At 41.7% G+C, this 26,280-nt stretch overlaps 1 protein-coding gene across 2 annotated transcripts in view; it reads left to right on the forward strand.

Annotated features, from left to right (window-relative positions):
* Nucleotides 1-26,280, forward strand: part of LOC126236743 (patronin) — a 438,638-nt gene that overhangs the window by 126,832 nt on the left and 285,526 nt on the right. The window lies entirely within an intron of this gene.

Here is a 26,280-nt window from a genome sequence, read left to right on the forward strand (position 1 = left end):
GCTCTGCATGTGGGGGCAACCTTCGTCCCCACCCATGAGATTTCATGTTGATTTTTCGTTAGGGCGCTGATCGTGATGACGAGCGCCCCCTCAACCCAAATCATCATCATTGCGGTGGCTTCTTTTTGGAGTACATTTTACTTATATAATTCCCAATTACTGAATTGCTTAGTCAGTTCTGAGACGATTTTAACTGTCAATGATTGGCGCCATGCAGTTTGTCCGATTACACTAATTATACTTAGCATTGGAGGTGCAATAATTGCCTTCACATGTAGGATATTTCTGCGATACATTTAAAAGCAAAAGTTAACATGCTTTTTACCGTCAGCTTTTGTTACCTAAGAACTATAGAACGCTGCTAAAAAAGTATTCCGTCATATTATGAGAATATAATTGCTGCAATATCTCGTTAATTAAATACTCGCATGTTACACGCCAAAATACTCTTTTACACCTACATGTACACTGCGCAAAATACTGAACCGCGTGGCAAAGGGACCTTCCCACAGTTGCCACTCATTAGGGCAGCTTCTGCCAGTTGATTTTTCAGCATCTTCGTAACGCTGCTATCACTTCTTCGAAAATATTGTTCAATATCTTGAAGAATTCATGACGCATTAGATGTTTACATTACGTGGAACGCGTCGTGTGCGGCACTCGTTCTGTTCCCAGTAGCATTTTATTGATCATCAAAGCCTACAAATTCTGAATTCTCGTTTTGCAGTTAATATTTACTCTGATAGTTTCTTTTTAGCAGTATTGGAAGTGCGGTTCTAAGATTTTGGCCGAACCGAGAAAGAGTAGTTTAGCTAAACTGTAGTGAAACTGGTTGTTTTCCGGATAAGAGTATTGCAAGCGCACACGCGGTGTTTTTGGCAAGGCTGCTCGTAACGCACTGCAGATGTGTGTCACCACAGTGAACTATTCAGATCTGCCAGCAGTGTGCGCTTTACGCTGCTCTCTAGTGGTAGATGCCCATATAATTGACCTTGTCACGAGGCATTGTCTGGCGGCAGAGGACGATGCTCTGCGTCACGTTTTGTCTTTGTTAGGAATCGCTGCTCCCTCGTAATCCAAAATCACTAGGTTTGGGTTTGAACATATGGCACAAATATTTTCGGGAATTAATTGGTGGACGCGTAGCTATTGTAAACACCGTCGCTTTACTTTCAGCGAGGAAGGTGTGTTCATAACGTGTTCCGAAGCGCTGTAAGAGCATGCTAAATAGTCGTTACGTCCTGGTCCCAATTCATTCCACGTGCTCCTAGAGGCTATTTTGAATTACATCGTGAGTACATCGGCAGGCACGGACGAACAAGAATGGTGTAGCGCCGTGTGTCTCACGCCTAAAACCGTTGCCGAGATTCTTAACTTTGCTGAAGGAAGGTAAGGTCAGATTTAAAGCTGACGCATGTCTGGCGCTAGCCTCCATGCAGCTGAATCATCGCACACTCTACTGCACGTCACGCGCCTGCTTCACTCGCCAAATTGCGATGATCCTGCTAGAGTTACCCATATACTCCGCAACATATTACTCTCTTTTCGTATAGTTTTTGGTATCGCTGTTCTCTAATGCTTATTTTTCTTTATTGCATTTACTAACTAAAGGCATGTTCCAAGTACAATCCATTTTAGGGACAGTTAAAAGCTTAGTAACGGTGGTGGTGCGACATAAGCAGGTACTTGATACGCGGTCATGGTGAAAAGCAGTGCTTCAGAATTTTTTGTTTACCATTAGAGGGCTTCGAATTGTAGCATATTAGATGGCGGTGCGTGACGTAACTATGTCGGTGTGAGAGGAACAGCGTATTGTAATCACTTATCGAATTCGAAGAGTTCGTCCATAATGGAGCACCCTCTTCGCGACATATACAGTGATACGATATTGCAGTGCTTGTGTTACGAAGGAAGATGCGTCATGCATTCGTGTCCGCAAGAACATTGCATCGTTTCTCTTAACAACACAGGCACTGCGGTATCGTATTCATCCGCCGCGCTGATGCTACGCAGCAGCTTGCAGTTACAATGTCGTCCCCTGTGCAGGAATCGTATCACGTGTGGACAAATACAGATTTAGACGCAGGAACGGCGACGTATGGGAGTTTGAGTCTGACCGTGAGTCGTGCACGGATTGCCAAAGTGGTTAAGGCGACCACTCGCGTAAAGCGGGAAATCTGGGTTCAAGTCTCGGTGCGGCACAAATTTTCGTAATCGTCATTCTCTTATTCAACTGGTAATAGTTCATACTCGCAACAGCGAATACATTTCATGAATGCAATAATCCGACGCCTTGGGTTCACTGTAATCTGTCATCCTCCATACAGGCTTGGTTCCATTTATTTTCACTTGTTTCCAGAGCTTAAATACCTTACAGAACTTCACTTCGATGGTGATGAAGTGGCGCAAACAGAGATGAGGTTGTGGCTGCGCCAACAAAGCCAAACATTCTGCAGTGACGGTATCAACAAACCAGTCTCTCGTTGGGAGAAATGTGTTCGTCGCCGGGGTAATCTTGTTGAGAAATAAATATGTAGACATGAAGAATAAAGATATAGAATGTTAATACAGTTTGTTTCATATGAAAAAGCTTTAAGGATCGCAGGCATTACTTTTCAGCACATCAGACAGAGAGATTTAAAAGCCACATTTGCAGGGAGGGATGGTGGGAGGGAGGGAGAGAGACGCAGGCGTAGGTAGATAGGTAGTTCGGTGGCGCAGGCCATCGTGTAGTAAGATTGAATGTGGATTGCTACGTCCAAGGATGCAACGTTATTCGGCAACAACTGAGCAGAATCCATAATTAAAATCGTGCGATATTGCTGCAAGAACAACAGTCGATCCTTTCAAATGCCTATCGGAAGAAAATGTGCAGAATAGTGCTGTCCGAAAGATTTTTCGATGACGAATGGCTTGTTACGTATATACCGACCATGCCGTTGAATAGTGATACCGATTTATTCGATAAACAATTTGTCTAAGTGGCAAGATAGAGTACTGATAGAAGTGCTTAGCCGTACAACAGAAAGCTTTTGTTTACCCTGTTTCCTGCTGGGAGGTGGAGATGCAGATATCAGAAATGAATGCTCTTTCGATTTCTTTGAACAGTGTGCAAAGTGTTGAGTGCTAGAAAACAAGATTGTGTTCTAAGGGCACCTGTTTTATGAAGGGGATGGGTGCGTTTTGTTTATTTTTGAGTTTTTTTTCTCTGCCTAAGGGAGTTTGGATTTCTTGGAAGAAATGAAATTGATATCTCGGTGTCCAGTGGATTGTTCAGTTGTTAACATAAACAATTTGTGCTGTTTAATTAGAAAAACGCTGGCAGAAACTAAGAAGACAGCGTAATTTGCCCTTATTTCCAAGACTGAGCCACTTATAAAAATAATTTGAAGGATTCTAACTACACAGAAGTGTGAGATTTCCAGTGTAGCAGCGAAATTAGTCAAATTCTGAAAATTGACGATTGTCCAAATACTTTTTGTGGTAAACGCAGGCATCTCGTGCAGGGCTCATAGCGACTGTTACAATTAATGTGCAGAACATTACCACAATCGCGTATTGTTTATTTCCTCCCCCCCCCCCCCACACACACACACCAAGTAATACTAGACCCATGACTGTGTTGTGTTCATTAAGTTAAAAAAATGGAAATGTGTCCGGACGTCGCGCACTGCTAAATAAGTCACTCGCATCTCCGTCGAGCATTGCTGAGGCTCAGCTACATGAAATGAAGAAACAAAAGCACAGTGGAAACAGGCGCCGCAGCTTTTGTAGTGGACTGCCCGGCGTGTAATGGTGCGGCCGGCGCGCAGTACTAACCCAATAAGCGCTCTTTAATCCGCCCACCGCCACCGGCCGCTCCCTCTGGGACCGCTCGCAAACACTGCCCCACCCGTCCCCTAGCATTCGCTTTCATTTGCTTGCTTATCTCTTTCCGTACATTGCACTGACAAGTTGGATTATGTCACGTATGTTACTTACTGACATTTAGTTTGACAATCCGCAGTATTTGTAGCTTTACGGATCTGTGTTCTGTACAGCGTTCGTAACTTGTCCAGCGATCATAAGTGTGATATACCAACTCTAGACATGGATGGTGCCCTAAATAATTAAGAATAATCTCATCGCTACATGATAAACGGTATGTAGTCGGGCGACCAGATGCTTCACTCACCTCGTCGGTCTACATGCAGAACTCCGTCTGCACACGATCACGGAAGCAGTACGTAAACGGGCAGTGAAATTGTACTACAAGACCGATGTTCTGCGAGACTCTGTACAATGTACATAATGTACAAACTCTGTACCGGAATGTTCCTCTCCCATGACACAGTATACGTTCCTTGGTAGAATAGCAATACGACGCAGTTCTACCCGTTGGAGGTGTCTTACTGACAGACATATGGGCCCCGAGAAGTTAATCATAAAAGTGTTTTGAAGAAGTGATTCCCTCCATCTCCTCACCTCACACTTTGAAGTCGGAATCGTCTTTGATGATGTAACTCGTACGTACGTCGTACCAGTAATAATAATAATAATAATAATAATAATAATAGGCCCGGGAAAAGAATAGGCCTCCGGTATGTTCTGCCAGTCGTAAAAGGCGACGAAAAGAACAAACCACTAATAGGGCTAACCCTCCTTTTAGTGTGATTAGTTGGTTCAGGACAGAACTAAAGAAGCCTCGGACAAGCGCCGTCATGGTCGGGGACGACGCTTGAACCCTATGCCTGCCCACAATGGTAACGACACTGCTAGCCAACTGGAAAATGATTTAAATCCAAATAGAGGTGTTTTGCAGGATATGCTTCCTGCAACCACCCTTGAAGGAAAACAAAGACAGAGGATGAGATGGTCAGATGAAGTTAATCGACACCTCATGTTCTTTTATTACCAAGCAACAAACCTAGGAACCAACACAACTGGATACAGATCACAAGTATACACAACATTTATTACCAGATACCCAGAATTAAAATTTTTAACAGAACAACGACTAGCTGATCAGATCCGTGTAGTAATCAAAAATAACAGGATACCCCAGTCAGAATTAGAAAACATCAAACAACAAGTACAACAAATACTGGAACAAAATAATGTGCAATCAGAAGAAGAAGAAGAAGAAGAAGAAGAAGAAGAAGAAGACGAAAATACAGTAATGGACTCAAACATCCCAGAGCAAACAAACAAAGAACAACACGCATCAATTAAACAATCAGAGGAAAACGAAATCTTAAGACAGCCACCAGAACAAGCACAAATAGAACACGAAGTGACACAGATGTTACATATAGAAGAAAAATTTCAGCTAACATATATAGAATACAAAGACACAAATACAGACATTAGACCATTCTTGCATAGACCACCAAATAACCCACAGGTCGAAACAACAATAAAAACTATCAACACAATCATACACAACAAAATAAATGAAAACACAACTATGGAAGAGTTAAAACTACTGGTTTATATAGGAGCACTCACTACACTAAATATACACACTAGGCAGAGATCAGAACCAACCAACACACAGAAGAAACCCACAAAACCAGCATGGCAACACAGGCTACAGATCAAAATAGAAAAACTGAGAAAAGACATCGGACAGCTAACACAATTTATAAGAAATGAAATCTCGGAAAAAAAACGAAAAAGGTTAGGTAAAATCTCACAACAAGAAGCGACAGAGCAATTAGACGAAAAGAAGCAGAAATTACAAGCATTAGCCAAACGACTCAGAAGATACAAAAAAAGTGAAAATAGAAGGAAACAAAACCAAACATTCAACACAAACCAAAAGAAATTTTACCAGACAATAGATAACACACACATTAAAATAAACAATCCACCAAACATAACAGACATGGAACACTTCTGGAGCAACATATGGTCAAACCCGGTACAACATAACAGGCATGCACGGTGGATACAAGCAGAAACAGACACATACAAGATGATACCACAAATGCCTGAAGTGATAATTTTGCAACATGAAGTCACCCAAGCAATTAATTCTACTTACAATTGGAAAGCCCCTGGAAATGATAAAATAGCAAATTTCTGGTTAAAGAAGTTCACCTCAACACATTCACATCTAACTAAATTATTTAACAGTTACATTGCAGACCCATACACATTCCCTGATACACTTACACATGGAATAACTTATCTGAAACCTAAAGATCAAGCAGACACAGCGAACCCAGCTAAATATCGCCCCATAACATGCCTACCAACAATATACAAAATATTAACTTCAGTCATTAAACAGAAATTAATGACACATACAACACAGAACAAAATTATAAATGAAGAACAAAAAGGCTGCTGCAAAGGAGCACGAGGATGTAAAGAGCAACTGATAATAGATGGAGAGGTGACATATCAAGCTAAAACTAAACAAAGGTCGCTACACTATGCATACATTGATTACCAAAAAGCTTTTGATAGTGTACCCCACTCATGGCTACTACAAATATTGGAAATATACAAAGTAGATCCTAAATTGATACAGTTCCTAAACATAGTAATGAAAAATTGGAAAACCACACTTAATATCCAAACAAATTCAAATAATATCACATCACAGCCAATACAGATTAAGCGTGGAATATACCAAGGAGACTCATTAAGTCCTTTCTGGTTCTGCCTTGCTCTGAACCCACTATCCAACATGCTAAATAATACAAATTATGGATACAATATTACTGGAACATACCCACACAAAATCACACATTTGCTATACATGGATGATCTAAAACTACTCGCAGCAACAAATCAACAACTCAACCAATTACTAAAGATAACAGAAGTATTCAGCAATGATATAAGTATGGCTTCTGGAACAGACAAATGTAAGAAAAATAGCATAGTCAAGGACAAACACACTAAACAAGAAGATTACATATTGGATAACCACAGCGACTGCATAGAAGCTATGGAAAAAACGGATGCCTATAAATATCTAGGGTACAGACAAAAAGTAGGAATAGATAATACAAATATTAAAGAAGAACTAAAAGAAAAATATAGACAAAGACTAACAAAAATACTGAAAACAGAATTGACAGCAAGAAACAAGACAAAAGCTATAAATACCTATGCCATACCAATATTGACATACTCATTTGGAGTAGTGAAATGGAGTAACACAGACCTAGAAGCACTCAATACACTTACACGATCACAATGCCACAAATATAGAATACATCACATACATTCAGCAGCAGAAAGATTCACATTAAGCAGAAAGGAAGGAGGAAGGGGATTTATCGACATAAAAAACCTACATTATGGACAGGTAGACAATTTAAGAAAATTCTTTATAGAACGAGCAGAAACTAGCAAAATACACAAGGCAATCACTCATATAAATACATCGGCTACACCACTGCAATTTCATAACCACTTCTACAACCCTTTAGATCACATAACATCAACAGATACGAAGAAGGTAAATTGGAAAAAGAAAACACTACATGGCAAGCACCCGTATCATCTAACACAAGCCACACATCGATCAAGACGCATCCAACACATGGCTAAGAAAAGGCAATATATACAGTGAGACAGAAGGATTCATGATTGCAATACAGGATCAAACAATAAACACCAGGTATTACAGCAAGCATATTATTAAAGATCCCAATACCACAACAGATAAATGCAGATTTTGTAAACAACAAATAGAAACAGTAGATCACATCACAAGCGGATGTACAATACTAGCAAATACAGAATACCCCAGAAGACATGACAATGTCGCAAAAATAATACATCAACAGCTTGCCTTACAACATAAACTTATAAAACAACACGTTCCTACATACAAGTATGCACCACAAAATGTACTGGAGAATGATGAATATAAATTATACTGGAACAGAACCATTATAACAGATAAAACAACGCCACATAACAAACCTGACATCATACTCACCAATAAAAAGAAGAAATTAACACAACTAATCGAAATATCCATACCCAATACAACAAATATACAAAAGAAAACAGGAGAAAAAATTGAAAAATACATCCAACTGGCTGAGGAAGTCAAGGACATGTGGCATCAGGATAAAGTTGACATCATACCAATCATACTATTAACTACAGGAGTCATACCACACTATATCCACCAGTACATCAATGCAATACAGCTACATCCAAACATATATATACAACTACAGAAATCCGTAATTATTGATACATGTTCAATTACCCGAAAGTTCCTAAATGCAGTATAACACATACCGTACAGTTAATAGGAAGTGACGCTTGATCAAGGTCCGCGTCACTTTCCATTCTTAACCAGACTTAACGTCTGAGAAAGTAAAGAAATAATAATAATAACTCAGATAGCAGGCCATCGCTAATCAAACAAGGGAGATATTTACATTAGATAGAAATAAATTCGCTATATGCGAATAACTTGGTGTCAGCTGTATTTGGTACAGATGTTCTTCCTGTTGGTGGCATTTGACAGTTTGTGCTGGATAGGCACACGAACCAGAATTTCCAGCTTATCACCATCGGGAATACAGAATTAAGCTGCGAGCATTCAGTTACGAAAGTAAGAGACTATGGTATGGGGATGTAGACAGTGTGACACGCTGAAGTTTCGGTCTGTTCAGAAGGCGTGCACCGATAGCCTAATGGTAAGGCGACCGCTCGCGATAAGCGGGAAATCTGGGTTCTAGCAGGTCTAGTCCCGGTCCAGCACTAATTTTCACATGTCACCAACAGGTAGAACATCTGTAACTAATACAGCTGACACCAAGTTATTAGCATATAGCGAATTTATTTCGAACTAAATAAGGGAAAGTGTGGAAGTAGTTTATAGAGGGTCTATACAAGGGAATCAAGTTTGAAGACTGTATTATACAACGTAAAAGGGAAGCAAATGAAGATAAGGAGGCAAATATGATGCTGCAAGAACAGTTTGACAAAGCTGTCAAAGACCCAAGTCGTAACAAGGCTTCTAGAGTAGACAGCCCTCAGAAGTAATGGTATCTTTGGGAGAACATACTCCCTTAGGCAGAGAAAAAAACACTGTTCCATTTGCTTTGCAAGTTATGTAAGACAGGCGAAATACCTACAGTCTTTGCGACGAATATATCAATTCCAAAGAATCCAAGGGCCTACAGGTGTGAATATAACGAAAAATCATTTTAATAAGCCATGGTTGCAAAATGCCGACACGAATTACTTACAGAAGAATGAAAACTTGTAGTGACCAAATAGGAGAAAGATCAGTTTGGATTCCGGAGAAATGAAGGAATACGCGAGGCAGTACCGCCCCTACGACTTCTCTTAGAAGATAGTCTAAGGAAAGGCAAACATACGTTTGTAGCATTTCTAGACGTAAAGAACGCTTTTGACGATGTTGACTGGAATTGAAGGTAGCAGAAGTAAAGCACAGGGAGCGAAAGGTTATTTACAGCTTTTACAGAAATCTGACTGCAGTTAAAAGAAATAGTTAATTTGGTTATGAAGGGAGAGTGGGGTGATGACAATTATAGAGGGAGACAAACCAGTTACAGTAAGCAGGTTCAGATAGACGTAGGTTGCAGTACTTACACAAAGATTGAGACTTGCACAAAATAGACTAGCGTGGAAAGCTGCCTCAGATAAATCAGCTGACGACGACGACGAAGACGAAAAATAATTGGCTACGGGCAATTTTCTGAAGATGTATTATTGCACACGGTCTCAAAATTTGGGAGGTGATGATCTCTCGTATCTGAAGTACAAAAAAGTTAAAAACGCATGTGCTCGTCCATGTGTGGTGCGCAGTAAGTTCTGTATTAATATACCTTAAAGGCTTTAAGAGGACAATTTGCTTGCCCACACGATCGAAATGTTACATTTATACTCTTTTTGACCACATTTCGTTTTTTGTTTTTGAGAGAGCTGAATTATAATCCCAACATAAATTGAGGGTATTGCAAATATTCAGAACATGCAGTGCTATTTTTTTTTAAGCGAGCAGAAAACCAGTGAAGATCAAATATACACGTCAGCAAACGAATCATGATAATGAAATTAAACATTTTTATTTCATGGTTGATAATGATACAAATCAAAATGCTATGGAGGTGACTGAACTATTTTTTGCGAGGTCCGTGACGTTTAAGTAATGGACCCTTGCCACTGTTTTATAACTGGAAGTAGAGATTTGGGATATAGTTTTCTGATATTCATAGCCAGTTTGATCCCTTCCAGAAATAGTGGATTTTATTCTGTGGCTAATACAACATTCTTTCCTGCTAGTCGTCGGCATTATATTACTTAAGGGTGGTGTGTGGGCCTCTTCAGATTGATTTCACAAATTATTCTTCCTCTCATTGGAAACAATGTAATTTCTTATATTCATATCCATTGTTTAAAAGTTAAGCCGTTGTCTGATGACGGTTACTCTAGACTTCCTGTCTGTTGAACAATAGAAAATACTGCTACTAGCATCTACCATATTTTGAACTGTCTCTGCAGACACACATGTAATATCATCCGTTAACATATGCCGTCTTTATGAAACTTGATTTATTCTCATGAAATCAGTAGTATTCGTAAACTTTCCATTCACGTAGTGTATTATGAACGTTGCGTTTTTCGAACTGAACACTTAGCGTCACATGGACGACTGATTTCGCGTGTATTATATTTGAGGTATTGTAAACAGCTCAGAAGAGTGGTTGCGAGGGGTGAGGCGGTGCGATCCCTCGTACACCGCGTCTGCGTAGGATCCGAAAAATACTGGCTTATTATATGCAGCAGATTTGCTATGTTTTTCCGTTGTTCACCGTTTATGATATGTGATTTTCTTTTGATAATTTGCAGTAGCTGTTCACGCAGTGTCAGTGGTCGCGAATGATTTATACAGCGGTTACTGATAAATTAAGAAATTGACCGATATTAACCCGAACTGCGACGAGGCCGTGGACGACCAGGAACAGGAAGGAGTACTGGTAGATGTGTGACCTCGGCGACCTGCAGCCCAGCCGTCCGCATTCTCGACACACGCTGCCCGCCAAACATGGCCGTGGCGATCTTGACTTTCTACTTGAGTTTTTCTCCGCGCGCAACTGGAGCCGCGGACGTACTTTCTGTCCAGTCTGCTGGAAAAGCTGATACGAGGGTTGGAACTTAAATAGTGGCCACTATTTATTCACCACCGATACAAAAGTGTTACATGTTAGCAACTGTTACTGTCCTTCAAAGTAGTCACCGGCGTTGTGTAGAACCCATCGCCAGTGATATGGAAGGTGTAGTATACCGTTAGCAGAACCTGTTCTGTTGATGGTGCTAATGGAACGGTCTAAAGTTATGCGGATTCTCCTGTACGACTATGATGGTGTTACCCTAACGCATTACGTTCCTCCAAGGCATACCGTCGATGCACACTATTACAGTTCGTTTTTGGAGCATCATATGCGACCAGCTTTGCGAGAGAAGCGCCGACACTGCGCAATCCACCCATCATTTTTCACGACAATGCGCGGGCGCATACAACGCAAGCTGTGGCTGCTCTGTTCTGTCGATGGGACTGGGAAGTACTGTACCATCCACCATACTCCCCGGACTTAAGTCCTTGTGACTTTGATTTGATTCCGAAGATGAAGGAACCACTGCGTGACATTCGCTTCAGAACAGTTCCAGAGATTCGACAGGCAGTAGACCGCTCCATTCGCACCATCAACAGAACAGGCTCTGCTAACGGTGTACTACACCTTCCACATCACTGGCGATGGGTTCTACACAACGCTGGTGACTACTTTGAAGGATAGTAACAGGTGCAAACATGTAACTATTTTGTATCGGTTGTGAATAAATAGTTGCCTCTTTTTAAGTTCCAACCTTCGTATATAGAGGTTCTGAAGATAATTGTGTCAGAAGTCGATGGCATCTATCTTATTGCCTTTATATAAGTTGCTTTAACGTTGTGTAAAAGTCTGGTACGCATGTCAACTTTCCACCTTCAGTAGCTTCACACGTGGTAACGCCCAGTTGGCTGAACTAGCCTCCAAGTACGCTCGATTCCAAGCAAAGAAGAGTTGGGACAAGTGATGCAAAAAGTTTTCAACAATAGGACATCACTGCTGTCAAATGTGAAATGCGATCAACTTGGCGGTTGGTGTACCGTTCCCTTTGCGACAACTCAGGCGCCAATCACAGTGATAATGAAATGAGTAAAGAACCTATCCACCTTGCAATCGTCTGCCATTACTGCCTATCTGACAAGTAATAGGTGCTTCACACAACAATGTTCCGTATGAATCCAACACTGGCAAAATACCCCACTGCAAGTTAATGCTACAGGAGAGTAAAAGTGGACACGTACAAAATGGGGAGTGTGGTAGGGCACAGCAGTTTGCTTCTTAGTTCATCACCAGTTCCCTCCAAGCTTCCGCGACACCCACAAAAAAGACAGCTTAGGATTAAATTCCAGTAATTTATAAGATTTTAGTGTCAGTGAAAGAAATTCTTCCACTACTAACTAAACAGTTCTAGTGATCCTTTGTGGGAACACGAATTGGCACAGTCAAGAAAATTATACAAAATGTTCCGACCTCTTATTTTATTAAATTCTGAGGGTTATGTTTCAAGCTTTATCGGTTGCGTCCCTGGACGGCACCGATCACTGTGCTCTCTTAATACAGGAAATTTTGGGAAAATGCAGACACTATAACATTTATTCATAAGTTCTTATTACACTCTAAAACCTTACGAAGTGTCATTTAAACCATGTAAAAATCAGTCACCTATTTGTGGTTGCAAGTAGTATTTCACATACAAGAAAGCAACTGATAATCTCGACAGCATAGCAAGGTCTGTGCCCTAATCACAACGCTTATATACAATCCACTGCTGAGAAGACTGCGCACGACAAATGCAGCAGCTAGTTGTGCGTGCTTTGTGGCGTAGTCTACAGCAGCATAATAAAAATCATTTTCATGACTGCGATCACTTCAACTTTTTCCGAGATTCGAGTGAAGTAAGCGTATTTAAACAGCCACATCTTTTAAACACACACTATGTGATCACAAGTATCCGGACACCTGGCCGAAAATGACTGACAAGTTCGGTAATGTTGGAATTCAATATGGTGTTGTCCCACCATTAGCCTTAATGACAGCTTCCACTCTCGCAGGCATAGGTTCAACCAGGTGCTGGAAGGTTTCTTGGGGAACGGCAGCCCATTCATCACGGAGTGCTGTACTGAGAAGAGGTATCGATGTCGGTCGGTGAGGATTGGCACGAAGTCGACTTTCTGAAACATCCCAAAGGTGTTCTATGGGATTAAAGTCAGGAGTCTGCGCTGACCAGTCCAGTACAAGGCTGTCATTGTCGTGTAACCACTCCGCCACAGGCCGTGCAGTATGAACAGGTGCTCGATGGTATTGAAAGATGCAATCGCCATCCCTGAATTGCTCTTCAGCAGTGGGAAGCAAGAAGGTGCTAAAACGTCGATGTAGGCCTGCGCTGTGATAGTGCTACGCAAAACAAGTGGTGCAAGCCCCTCCATGAAAAATGCGACCACACCATAACACCACCGCCTCCGAATTTTGCTGTTGGCACTACATATGCTGGCAGATGACGTTCACCTGGAATTCACCATACCCACACCCTGCCATCGGATCGCCACATTGTGTAACGTGATTTGTCATTCCACACGTGTTTCCACTGTTCAATCGTCCAATGTTTACACTGCTTACACCAAGAGAGCCGTCGTTTGCCGGCGTGATGTGTGGCTTATGAAATCCAAGTTTTCTCATTTCCCGCCTAACTGTGAGTTTCGCGGAGCGCCCCATTCTGCTCTCTTACGACGGCTAATGACTACCGAAGTCGCTGATATGGAATACCTGGCAGTAGGTGGCAGCACAATGCACCTGATATGAAAAACGTATGTTTTTGGGGGTGGCCGGATACTTTTGAACACATAGTGCAATTGTGTGCTGTGTGTGGTGTAGCCTATAGCAGCATAGCAAAAATCATTTTCATGACTGCAATCATTTGAACTTTTTCCGAGATTCGAGTGAAGTAAATACATTTAAACAGCCACATCTTTTCAACATCGTGAATGACCTGTTAATCAACGTTATGTCTGCCTCCTACGCTCTAAGCCAACGATGACGTCTTTGGTGTGCTGCCAGTCAGCAATAGTTTCAAGATGCGGTATGTGTTTTTACATGTCATTTTCGAACATCGCCTTTTAATTTCATAGACATTGTGAGCGACGGGTAACACATCCCATGCAGAACATCGTGTTAAAACCGGTTTTTGGCCGTGCTGTTACTGCACTGTGATCACACGTTAATTGTTGCATAATATTCTGTCGGTACCATTCCATTAGGTAGTGAGGTGATAGAAATCAGTGTATCGCCTTTCATTGATACCTTCTCTGCTGTTTGCGTTGGAATTTACCAACATTGTAGCTTCCTGGTCATCCTGCAATGTTAGTCTGAAACTGAATTACTCTTACCCCTGTAAGAAACTACAATTAATGTGACAACTCTTGTAGAATATTAAGAGTGAAGAGCATGTTTTTGTTCTCATGTACCGTACGAGTCAAGCAAGAGACGAAATTAGAGCGTTGAAACAACGTTCGTATTGTTGGACGTTCATGTATCATATTTCGAGTCACGCTATTGGGCATTCCGGAAAGGAAAAGCGAAAGCTAAATGCTACTGTAACACGAATTTTTAAAAATTCGAAGTTATAACAAAGGGGTGTACTCCTGACCTTTAAAGGCGTGCGCCACGAACTCTTCAAGCCGCCGCAGAAGGGAACTAGTGTTTCTCCAGCCACTATAATTTAGCAAGCTGATCTATTGCATTCCTTAATAGAATGTGCCGGCGTCGCAGACGTTTAACCTCATTTTGCTTCTCCATTGCTAAGCAGCGACATAATTCTGACAAGGGCTTGTTACTGTATTTAAGGGACGACATCTGCAATTCTGAATAAAGATACAGATACATATTGCGCCGAGCTGGAGTGCAGTCTTGTGTTCTTGTTTCGATAAGTATGAACTCCTATGGGCCTGGGGAAACCCTGAGCACAAAATAAAAAGTAAGCGAAAGATGAGAAAGTACGGTGAGAATGTAGCCCAAACTCAGTGCAAGTGACGAGAAAAATATTAGTTTGGCGAATTTATTCATCGTGATGATGATTAATGAAAATCCTGCATAAATAAGAGGAAATTGTGTTTTAATCACCTGTTTTTTTTTTAAATGTAATTGACAATTCTCAAAAGACGCAAGGTTGCTTTCAGGCAGCAGCCTATGAGGAAGTGGTGCAGAAGATACAATTAGCGTCAAATGTTGTTCATCAGGATGACATGCGCCACTTCTGAATCCATCCGAGCAGCCGCGCATTGGGAGGACGCTTCCGGGATTCGGGGAGGTGCGTCGGTCCCGGATCGGACCCATCCGGTGGATTAACAACGCGAGCCGGTGTGCCAGCCAGCCTGGATGTTGTTTTTAGACGGTTTCTCCATACCCGACTAGGTGAATATCGGACTGGTACCCACATCCCGCCTCAGGTGATTCACAAACATATACGCACTCTCACAGTTCACATGGACAGCACTAGATGATGATGATGATGATGATGATGATGATGATGATGATGATGTGGTCTTCGGTCCAAAGACTGGTTGATACAGCTCTCTATGCTAATCTATCCCGTGCATCCTGTTCATCTCCGAGTAACTACCCTAACGTGCATCCTTCTCTCCAATACAAATACTTGAAATATACCGGACAGGATTTCGCGAGGGCTACGTCGTGGTTCTTCCAAGGATTCCCATTTAAGTTCCCCGAGCATTTGTTATACTTTCGTACGGACTAAACGACAAGTTACTATCCTAGCAGCGCGTCTCTAAGTTTGTTCGAAGTCAGTTGATCACGCCTACGTGATAAGGACTCCAACACTGGAACAATATTGTAGAATTGGTCACACTAGCGTCTTTGGGCGATTTCGTTCACATATGCACAGCAATTTGTAAAAACCCATGCAACAAATCTGTCTTCCATACTACTTTATGTGCTCGTCCCATAGCTTTTTAATGTTGCACCTATATGCTAATATATTACGTGCTGAAACTGGTCATTGCTAATCTCTTAATTAGATATTATCAGATTCTTTGTCTTTGTTACAGCCATTACCTCACATTTATCCACGTATAATCAGTTGCCATTCATTGCAAGGAGTGGAAATTGTGGTAAAATCTATCAATATTGCCTTGCGATCTTTCAAGGAGGATATTTTGCTATAGATTATAGACAGATGCACTGCCAGCGAAATATCTGATAGAGCTGCTGATCCTATTTGAAAAATCTTTTCTGTATATTGAAAACATTAGACGTCCTATTACGCTTCTTTGGGATACACACGAAATTGCTTTCAATTTTTAACATTCACCGTCCATTATAATGTACTAGATTCTGTTAGTGAAATATCCCTCAAGTCAATCACATGATTGCGAAGATACTCCGCGTGGTCGTATCTTGTTTAGCAGTTGAAGGTACAGTGTTGAACGCCTTTCGGAAATCAAGGAAAAAAAAAACCGCATGTTCTCCGGCATCTTGTAAGCAAGCCGTGTTACATGCGAGTGCTTTTTTTTTTATCCGCGTTGATTGTATGAGAGCAGCATGTTTTTCCAGCATCGTCATGATTTTTTTTAAGCTTAGAATGTGCTTTAGGGACCCGCAGCAGGCGGAATTTGGTGACATAAGTGCAAAAGTATAATTCTGTGTGTCATGACTCCAAAACAGGTGTGGTTCGCACTCCCTTCCAATCACAGGTGACAGGTCGGAACTTCTGTTGCCCTGTCGAATATCGGCGCAAACGAATCTCGATATGGATTAGGAAAGGAGCTTATTCCGCGGAGTATTGTAAAAATTGACTGGAAGTCTATCAAGGCGTGGTACAATATTAGCTTCAAATAGTCCTACTTGTTTTTCTGTACCGGAGAAGCTAATATCGTTATCTCCCATTCGTGAGTCAATGTGGCGAGGGACCGATGACCTCAGTAGTTTGGTCCCATAGAACTTAACCACAAATTTCGAAAAATTTTCAGTTTGGTGCTCTAAAATAACTAAAAATAGTATCCTCTTGCATAAAAAGGGTCTCAGATGCAAAATTTAAAACTTCTGGTTCCGGAAACCTCTCTTCAGTTTGGATACCAGACAGATTCAGGAGAGATTGTGTGCAAGGTTTGAATCCGTTCTTTGACTTTACGTATGGCCACAACTTCCTGGGATTTCTCTGATAAATATTTCGTGGGAATCCGACTGCGAAAATTATTGCAGGCTTCAACGCAAGAGTCGTCGAGCGAGGTGTCTGTCATCATCGCGGCTAGGTCGCGCAAACATGTCCGAACAACCGCGGGCCGGCCGGCCGGCCGCGCACACCTGTGACTCCTGCAGTGTTGGAACGTGCGGACACTCTCATTCTACGTGACCGACAGATCACACATACTTCACCGCTCAACTGGACGTCTGTTGGTAGTGCTGACTCATTCGTCCACCAGCTGGGGAACTCAAACGTGTGTTCGCCGAGTTCCTCGTCGCCTAAAAGATCATCATAAAGAGCAATGAAGGGCCATCTGTGCGTAATTGCTTGTGCGATACGAGATCGATCGTGAGAATTGTTTGTCGAACACCGTCACAGGCCCCAAAGTGTGGGTTCGTCACTTCGAACCAGAAACAAAATTGCAATCCTTGAAGTGGCGCCTTATCACATCAAAGCCGGACCCTCAGTTGGTAAAGTCTTCTGGGACTCTGAAGAGGTTATTCTGTTCGATGTCCTCCCTCATAGTGCAACGTTCAGGTCTGTAGTGTATTGTGCTACCCTCAGCAAATTGAAGAAACGACTTCAGCATGTTAGTCGCTACAAAAATGCGAACGAACTTCTCCATGACTACGCAAGGCCTCACATAAGCCTGCTCACGCGACAGAAGCTCACAAAATGTCATTGGGCTCTTCTTCCTCGTCCGCCCACAGCTGGGTCTTGCGTCTTCCGACTGCACAGTGACTCCGTGGGAAGCAGTATGTGGATGATGGGGAGATTATTGATGGCTCCGACGTCGACCAGTAGGTTGGTACCCTGCGAGCATACGGGTCTCCTAGTAATATGGCGTAAGGCCGTCGCAGTGAACAGGTGTTACGATGAAGAGCAGGGCTTTGTAGTCAGAAGAGTGGGGGAATAATATGGTGTATTGGAACCCTGAATGAAACAAACCTGCTTGCATTACTTATTGAACGCCCCTCGCGGATTGTCAATAATCACGCATATGGCAAAATAGCGCGACCTGGCTGGTGCTGAGGCACCAACGGGGCTGCAACCCGGCGAGATGCGTTGCTGCGGAATGCGCGCGCCGCCCACCAGCGATAGCCAAGGCCGCGCTGCGTCGCCTGCTCCTTGCTGCCGCGTAGCCTCTCAGCTGGGAGCCACGCCTTTGCCCCGTCGAGTGTGGGCAGCGAACGTCAAAGCTGGACCCAGCCCCGTGCCGGCTTTTGGCTACCACTCACACCGCTCTCACTGCTTCGTCCACAGACTAGGGATGGGAAAAACCGACCGGTTAAAACCGATACCGGTATTTTAGTTCTGAATAATGTATATTTTTCGGTATTTGTTTGTCTCGGTTATAACAAGTGTTTTTTTTAATTTTCTGATTATAAACGAGTTGTTGTTGTTGTTGTAAATTTTTCGTTTTTAAATAATCCTTTTCTTAAAAAGGAGTAATTTGTATTCGTAAAATTTGCATTGGTTTGAAATATTGCGTTATTGTAGCGATCAGCGCTATTTTAATAACAATGCCGAGACGAACGGTATAAGAATCAGTACAGCGTTGTTGAGATGATAATGTACATTCTGCCGTGTGTCGTAGCTTAAGGCACCCGTTTACGTGCAGTGTGCAAGACTTGCCCCTACCGATCTTTATGGTATTTTGCCGCTGTCGTCGCAGTCGTCGCAGTATGTCCGTTGTATTTCAGAATGGCACTAACCCTGGTCTGAGAATATTTTTAAGAAGTGGCATAACGATGAATTTCAATGCCTAATTTACTTTAAAAGATTAAAGATTTGTCTGTTTCTATGAAATAATAAAAAGAGAAAAGAAATTATCCTAAAAGTATTAAATTGAAACAGTAACAATTCATTCATAGTATACAAAAAAATAGAAAGGAACTGATGTGCTGCCTGTGTCTATATAATATGCCACCAAAAATAAAGTTCAACCTCAGTTTTCACCCTTGAGCACTTATTCTTCGTAATGCCCAAGTAGTGGTTTCATCCCCGATTACAACATGATTTTTGATCAGAGTTTCAAAAAAATTGAATCTGTAGGAGAATACTGGTGATTTTTTTAAATATATTATTCGGACACTTATTACTATTCGAGAAAAGCACCGGACAGTGGTCGGACTACATTTTCTTTTATTTGCCTCTTTAATATTTTGATTTTATATATCTTGAAACTGAGGGACTCAATTTTTCAATCTTTGTTCGATTTTTACGTTTATTGCAGGAAATAATACGAATAAAAACAAAAAAATTCATTATTTCAGCAATTGGTAATTTTGAGTGGTTTGAACAGTCAGGTAAAACTGGCTTGGGAAAAAACCGATATAACAGACAACCGACAGTTTCATCGAAATAGCGGCCATCCCTACCACTGACGCTGACTGCAGAGCGACATCGCTTCTTTGTTTTGACATGAGGATAAAATCGGAGAGATTAGAGCCCACACAGAGGCATACCGACAATCTTTCTTTCCACGAACTATACGAGACTGTAATAGAAGGAGAACCGATAGAGATATTCAAAGTACCCTCCGCCACACAGTCAGGTGGCTTGCGGAGTATGGATGTAGAAGTAGATGACTATTGCGGCTTACTGGAGCTACTAATAAGAGCGAATAACTCAACAAAGCAAAGCGAGCTCCCGCTGCTAGGGAAATTCACATGGTCGCTGTGCATACCTGGGAAATGATAGCTGAGAACGCTTGTTGTAATTAATTAAATTTATTGGCAGTGAGAAAGGTACGATAGTGACGGTGGTAACGGTGAAGTTCAGTGAATGTGCGTGCTAATGTTAGGAAAGGAAAGCACCCCTGTTCTGACCACAGATGGGGCAACCCCATGTCAGCCTCATCCAATGACGCCATCTGGCGCTGCTAATTTTCAAGCCGCTCCTCGGTTGGCATCACGATGAGTGGACTCCGTTCCAGTCCGCCCACTGAGGGGAAAATCCCTGGCAATACCGAGAATCGAACCTGGGCCATCCGATTGTCAGTCGGCGACGCTTACCACCCAATTACGGACGCGGACTTGAAACAGTTAACTCTACCGGTACTGTACAGAACACGATGCCGAGGGGAATAGGGTTAAATGTCACTGGCACCAAAGAAGATGCATCGTCTTTACTACGAGGATTCCACTGACTGCGTGTGTGTGTGTGTGTGTGTGTGTGTGTGTGTGTGTGTGTGTGTGTGTGTTTGCGCGCGTGCGTGCGTGCTTGATGTTTTTCGGCTATCGCGTGCGTGCGTGATGTTTTTCGGCTGAAGAATTTTGAGGCTTACAGTCCAAATTTCCTAACCAACGGAAGCGGAGTTATCCGTGATGTTGATATTGCATTATCCCACCAAGATATCCTTGCAGAAAGAAAGTCGTAATCTTTAGTAACCGACGTACGAAGGTTCACAAAGAAAGTTATAGAAAATGGAGAGTTGAAAGTACTTCCCACAACGAAACGTGCAGTAACATTTAAATTTCAACAACTTCCCGAATATGTATATTTGTGCGGTGTGCGATGCCCTGACGCGCCGTATGTCCAGTTTTGCGATGTCGCAATTGCCTTAAATATTTTCATTTAAGTTTGCAGTGTCGTAGTAGTGCCCGCTGTGCCAAATACACGGGAGCCCATGTGACCTCACAGTGCTCACATGCCGGAGAGCTCAGGTGATTGCATTGCAACGGAAACCACCTCGCTACTGATCGCTGTTGCCCAATTTATCAGCAGCACATGGAAGCAAAGCGCAGCGAAGCCTATGGCGCTTCTTATGCAACTGCCGTCTCGTTACCGCGACCATCATTTGCCCAGACTACTGCTGGTGTTTCTACAACACGAGAGCTCTCTCCTAGTGACTGGCCTAAAATATGTGAGGAACCAAAAGGTTTGAACACGACGGACAAAAGGCTACAATAGGGACCTAAGCATGCAGTTATGTCGGTTCCAGCTCCCAGGTCTTACAAAAATAAACCATTTACTCGCAGTCCATACAAGCAGGCTTATTATGATATGGATACGAATTTCGGGTTCCACAGAACTCAATACAAAACAATCCATTCCATATCCTCCCATTCCTCGGGCAACATCTTATACTGGTTGAGAAACTACTATTAACAGCCCTTGTGCTTTAATAATGCAGATCTTTCTTTCTCTTAAAAATGAAACAGACATGGTAACGACACAGGCTCTTTCTTATCCATAATGCTGCTGAAGACTTCTGCAAATCTGACAAAGGCTTTTAAAATACTCCAGTGGACTGCACGGTCAGCAATCTCGAACAGAGAAAGTCTTTATCGGGAGCTTAGCAGCAACCACGTACCGGTAGCTTGAATTTGCGAAACTTGGTTTCAGCCAACCCAACGAATACAATTCAAAGGATACGCAGTTCTCAGAAACGACAGAGATGGTGGAAGATGAGGAGGAGTAGCCATTTTGATTAGAGAGACAGTTAAGTTTAAAAAATTGGACATCAGTATTAGGACAACAGAATGCCAGGTAGTTGCTGCTGTAATTTACACTCCTAACGGCGCATTCACCATCGTTACCTTTTACAAACCACCTAAGTGTAAAATACAAGATCTTTCACTGGATAACATTGTAGCCCAGCTTCAAACGCCATTTCTCCTTTTTGCAGACTTCAACGCACACCACTCACTATGGGATTGAGAAATAGATAACGCGGATGGCAGAGAGTTAGTTACACTTTTTTAAAAGTTCAATTTGATTCTTCTAAATGATGGTTCACCTACTGTGATACATAACCCAAACAGACGACCGTCGGCCATCGATTTGACATTGTGCTCTGTTGACTTCAACTCTGTAACGGAGTGGACGTTCAAACGAGACCCCCTTGACTCAGACCATTTCCCTCTGGAAATCACAATAGACTTACCTATAAACACAGTAGAAATAGACCATTTCCCTCTGGAAATCACAATAGACTTACCTATAAACACAGTAGAAATTATCTACTCAAACAACAGGTGGAAAATAAAGGTTGTTGACTGGCCAAAGTATACTGCAACAGTCCAGGTGAAGTTTCAATCTTTGAACAATTTGCTAGTTCCGAAAGAGGCCTACCAAAAACTAATTTCAAAGGCGATGGTCACACTGGATCAAACATTACGTAGCTGTGAATTACAGATTTCGGCAGAAAAATCGGTACTTGTTCCGTTCAGGAACCAAACTATGCCAGACTGCTTGAATAGTGTAAGACTTAATGGTCGTAAAATACCACTAAAATCCCAGGCGAGGTTTCTTGGTGTTCTCTTCGATTCCAGAATGAGTTGGATACCTCATATTCAAACCTTCGTCAGTACGTGTGAAAAAGCATTGAACCTTTTCAGATCAGTGACAAGAGTATGGTGGGGGGGGGGGGGGCTCACCCCAACACTCTGCTCACCCCAACACTCTGCTCACCCCAACACTCTGCTCACCCCAACACTCTGCTCACCCCAACACTCTGCTCACCCCAACACTCTGCTCACCCCAACACTCTGCTCACCCCAACACTCTGCTCACCCCAACACTCTGCTCACCCCAACACTCTGCTCACCCCAACACTCTGCTCACTCTCCACCGTACGTTGATACATTCCCGCATAGACTACGGATGCACCGTCTATCACACTGCTGCTAAGTACTTAGCACTATTGGATAATACAGAAGCTTACGCATCGGTCTCGGAGCTATGCATTCTTCTCCCACCAACGCCCTTCTCCTGGAAGCATCAGAAATGCCTCCACATATTCGCAGAACAACGGTGTGTGATAGTTGTATCTTATAGCGGATGGCAGATACTAAACACCCACTGATAAAAAAGTGCGAAATGCTCAGGAAACAGTTGTTTTATATCTACAAGCGGTACGAAGACTGGAAATATCTCCAAAAGAAAGTATATCGAAGTGAGGATCTTCCAATGTTCCTATATGACTATCACAGCTCTTATCACGATACTCCTGTAACATACGTAGACTATTCCAGCAAAGAAAAAGGATATGGGCAGTTTTCACCTACATCACTCCTGACAGTAAAGTGGGCAGGATATCTTAAACTATATACAGGTGGCTCAAAAATGGGGATGGAAAATCATACCGGATGTGCTTTCTTCTGTCCAGAATCTGCAGAAGATAGGAAGTTTCAAATACCGGGTGATGCTTCCATATTTCTCGCTGAAACTTTCGCTATTATAGAGGCAATCAAATATGCAAGATCTCTCAGAATACCCAAGGCAGTAAGAATCACACGCTCAAAGCGTACTGAAATCCATTAGTTACAGGAACTGGGACAAAAGAATTAGTAAATACACTCTCGACATACTGGATCATTATCACAAAGCTAAGAAGACTGGCCAAATTATAGAATTTGTAGGGGTCAAATCACATTGCGGCAATCTATACAATTACAAAGTAGACCAACTAGCGAGTGATGCAACAGTGGAAGACCTATGGACATTAAACTCCCATACACAGAATACCTCCTAAAAGTAAAACGACAAGCGATTCTCTCATGGCAGGAAGAATGGAATGAAAGCCAACAAACAAGAGGTGAAAGCTATGCACGTATACAGACATTCATACCAAGACGGACATGGTTTGCGAACATTCAAGGAAAATTATAACGTCCATTGTGAGAATGCGTCTCAATCATGGATCTTTCCCTGCCACCTATCATAGAATCGGCGTATCGGAGACATCCTGCTGTCAATGTGAAGAGGAACAAATGGCGATGTAAATCATATCATATTTCAGTGTAGACGCTCTGAGAAAGGCAGTCAACTTTTTAAAGGAGCTCTTAAGACTTGGTCACTGCCAGCCGCTTTGTACTATCCCAATTCTCGGAGACACAACCCGGAGTACATACGATGCCATATCCCAGTTTCTAGCGGAAGAAGACATAAAAATCTAAAATGATTTGAACTTAACTAAAGAACTTGATTAACAAATAAATTTTTAGCAGTCAACTGTGTTTTGTAATCTGATTAGAATAATTTTTATCTGAAAACATATGAATGTATGCCCTAAACGGTATGTATGACGTAGAAAAAAGTTACCTTGTTATGAGTGTCAGTACAGTTATTTGTGATGGCTAAAACGTTTGTATGCTAGAAGCCAATACAAAGGAAAAACACTTGTATAATAATCTTTGCTTCTCTGGATGTTCGGGAAAACTACTGCAAATACACGTCTAGGACATGTTGAATTAGATTCACCAGACCAATAACAACTAAATGAATGGAAATCGTGCTCTACTTTAACCTTGTACGGTTTTGCGATGGCCTCATATTACCGAAGTTGCTAAATTTCAGGCAAAATCTTTTATTAGCCGTAAATCCGTAACTAAACGTTTGCGGACCTATGCTGATATGAACTTTTTTTTAGTTATACTTGTAGAATAACGTATTAAAATATTTGCATATCTTCGTGAATCACCCTGTATATTGGCCATTTTCGAGGTGTCTGCTTTATCAGATATCTAGTTTCGCGTGCTACTGCGCTGTTAAAAAGGCTGAGGAATTTCTCGAAGGCATAGTCCAGTATTGTTGGGCATAATAATATTTGGTACAAAATAACAGTGCTGTTTTATTACGGCTGTTTTCATAATACATCGAACACAGTAGTAATATAGCTACTTCGTCAAACCACGCGAAAGAATAATCATTGTGTGAGCGCCTCCACCTGTGCCTCGCTCGCGCTACCTACCATTGCTGATGCTCCAAATATGTCGTGAGCCCTCCGTAAATGTCTTTAATGCGAGCAATGCAAGTAGCCGGCTCGCCTCGTCACGCCTAATTTGGTCGTTACAGTCGCTGGCCGTAGGATGCCGTTCATTTCATTATGCATCCGAATTGCGGAACTGTTCCCCAGGCCTTTTTTCTCCGTAGTACTTCCCAGCACCAGATCCGTATTACACTGAAGTAGCCGGTTCTGCTAGTCAGTGTATTAATAATTTTTTCTGAAGAAACTTACGTCTTCAAGGATTTAGAACTCGTCATCAAACAAGAATATACCATTAATGTTTACAAAATGAGACCACTTCATGAGTTTAATGACAAATAATTTGCTAGGGACCATTTATTAATGTCCATAAAAATTCCAATAACTGACATTTTCAAAGTTATACTTGATTTTCTATTTATTTAGGTGTTTGTACAATTCACAAACAAAAAGCTTGGCTCGAGTTAGAGGTCGAGTCTCGGTCCGGCACACAGTTTTAACCTGCCAGGAAGTTTCATATCAGCGCACACTCCACTGTAGAGTGAAAATCTCATTCTAGAGAAAGCTTGGCATTTGTTAATATACTAACGAAAAATCATTAATATACACAAAGAAAAGTAATGATAATAAAGTGGGACCTTATGGGACACCACATGTAATTATTTCCCAGTTGGGTGATGAATAATAATGTAATATTGGGCTCTCTCGTACTGATACTCTGTTTCCTGTCAGACCCAGCAAAAGGATATTGCGATTTACACTGTCAAATACCTTTTGGCAGATTGTGGAATATACCAGTAGTGTATAATTTGTCCAGCGAATAAAGTACATGTGCACTGTACGTGTAAATAGCTTTCTCAGTATCGCAGTATTTCATAAATCCAAATTGTGACATTGACAATATATTTATTTGTAGTCTGATGGTTAAAAATACGCATATATATTACCGTTTATAAAAGTTTTGAGAATGCTGTAAAAAAATTAAAGTTTTATGATACTACTTTCACTTGTTCCTTATAACTTTTCGTGGTGTAGTGAGGGTTATTTTCACATTATTGAAGGGATTTGTAATGGATGGTATGATATTCCAGCATATACTGACCTGATAACATCTTTTTAGTAACACTTATGAAATGCTTGTAAGTTTTACAACACTGCACGTTTTTCCAATGCATCATTTACTTTTAATACCATCTGCTTAACTTCATTTCATATTCTACCAGCTTCCTTTTTCACTATATTCCGTATTGTCTTTATTTTGTAACCTGATA

Source organism: Schistocerca nitens, chromosome 2 (assembly GCF_023898315.1).
Source record: "Schistocerca nitens isolate TAMUIC-IGC-003100 chromosome 2, iqSchNite1.1, whole genome shotgun sequence".
NCBI classification, from domain to species: Eukaryota; Metazoa; Arthropoda; class Insecta; order Orthoptera; family Acrididae; genus Schistocerca; species Schistocerca nitens.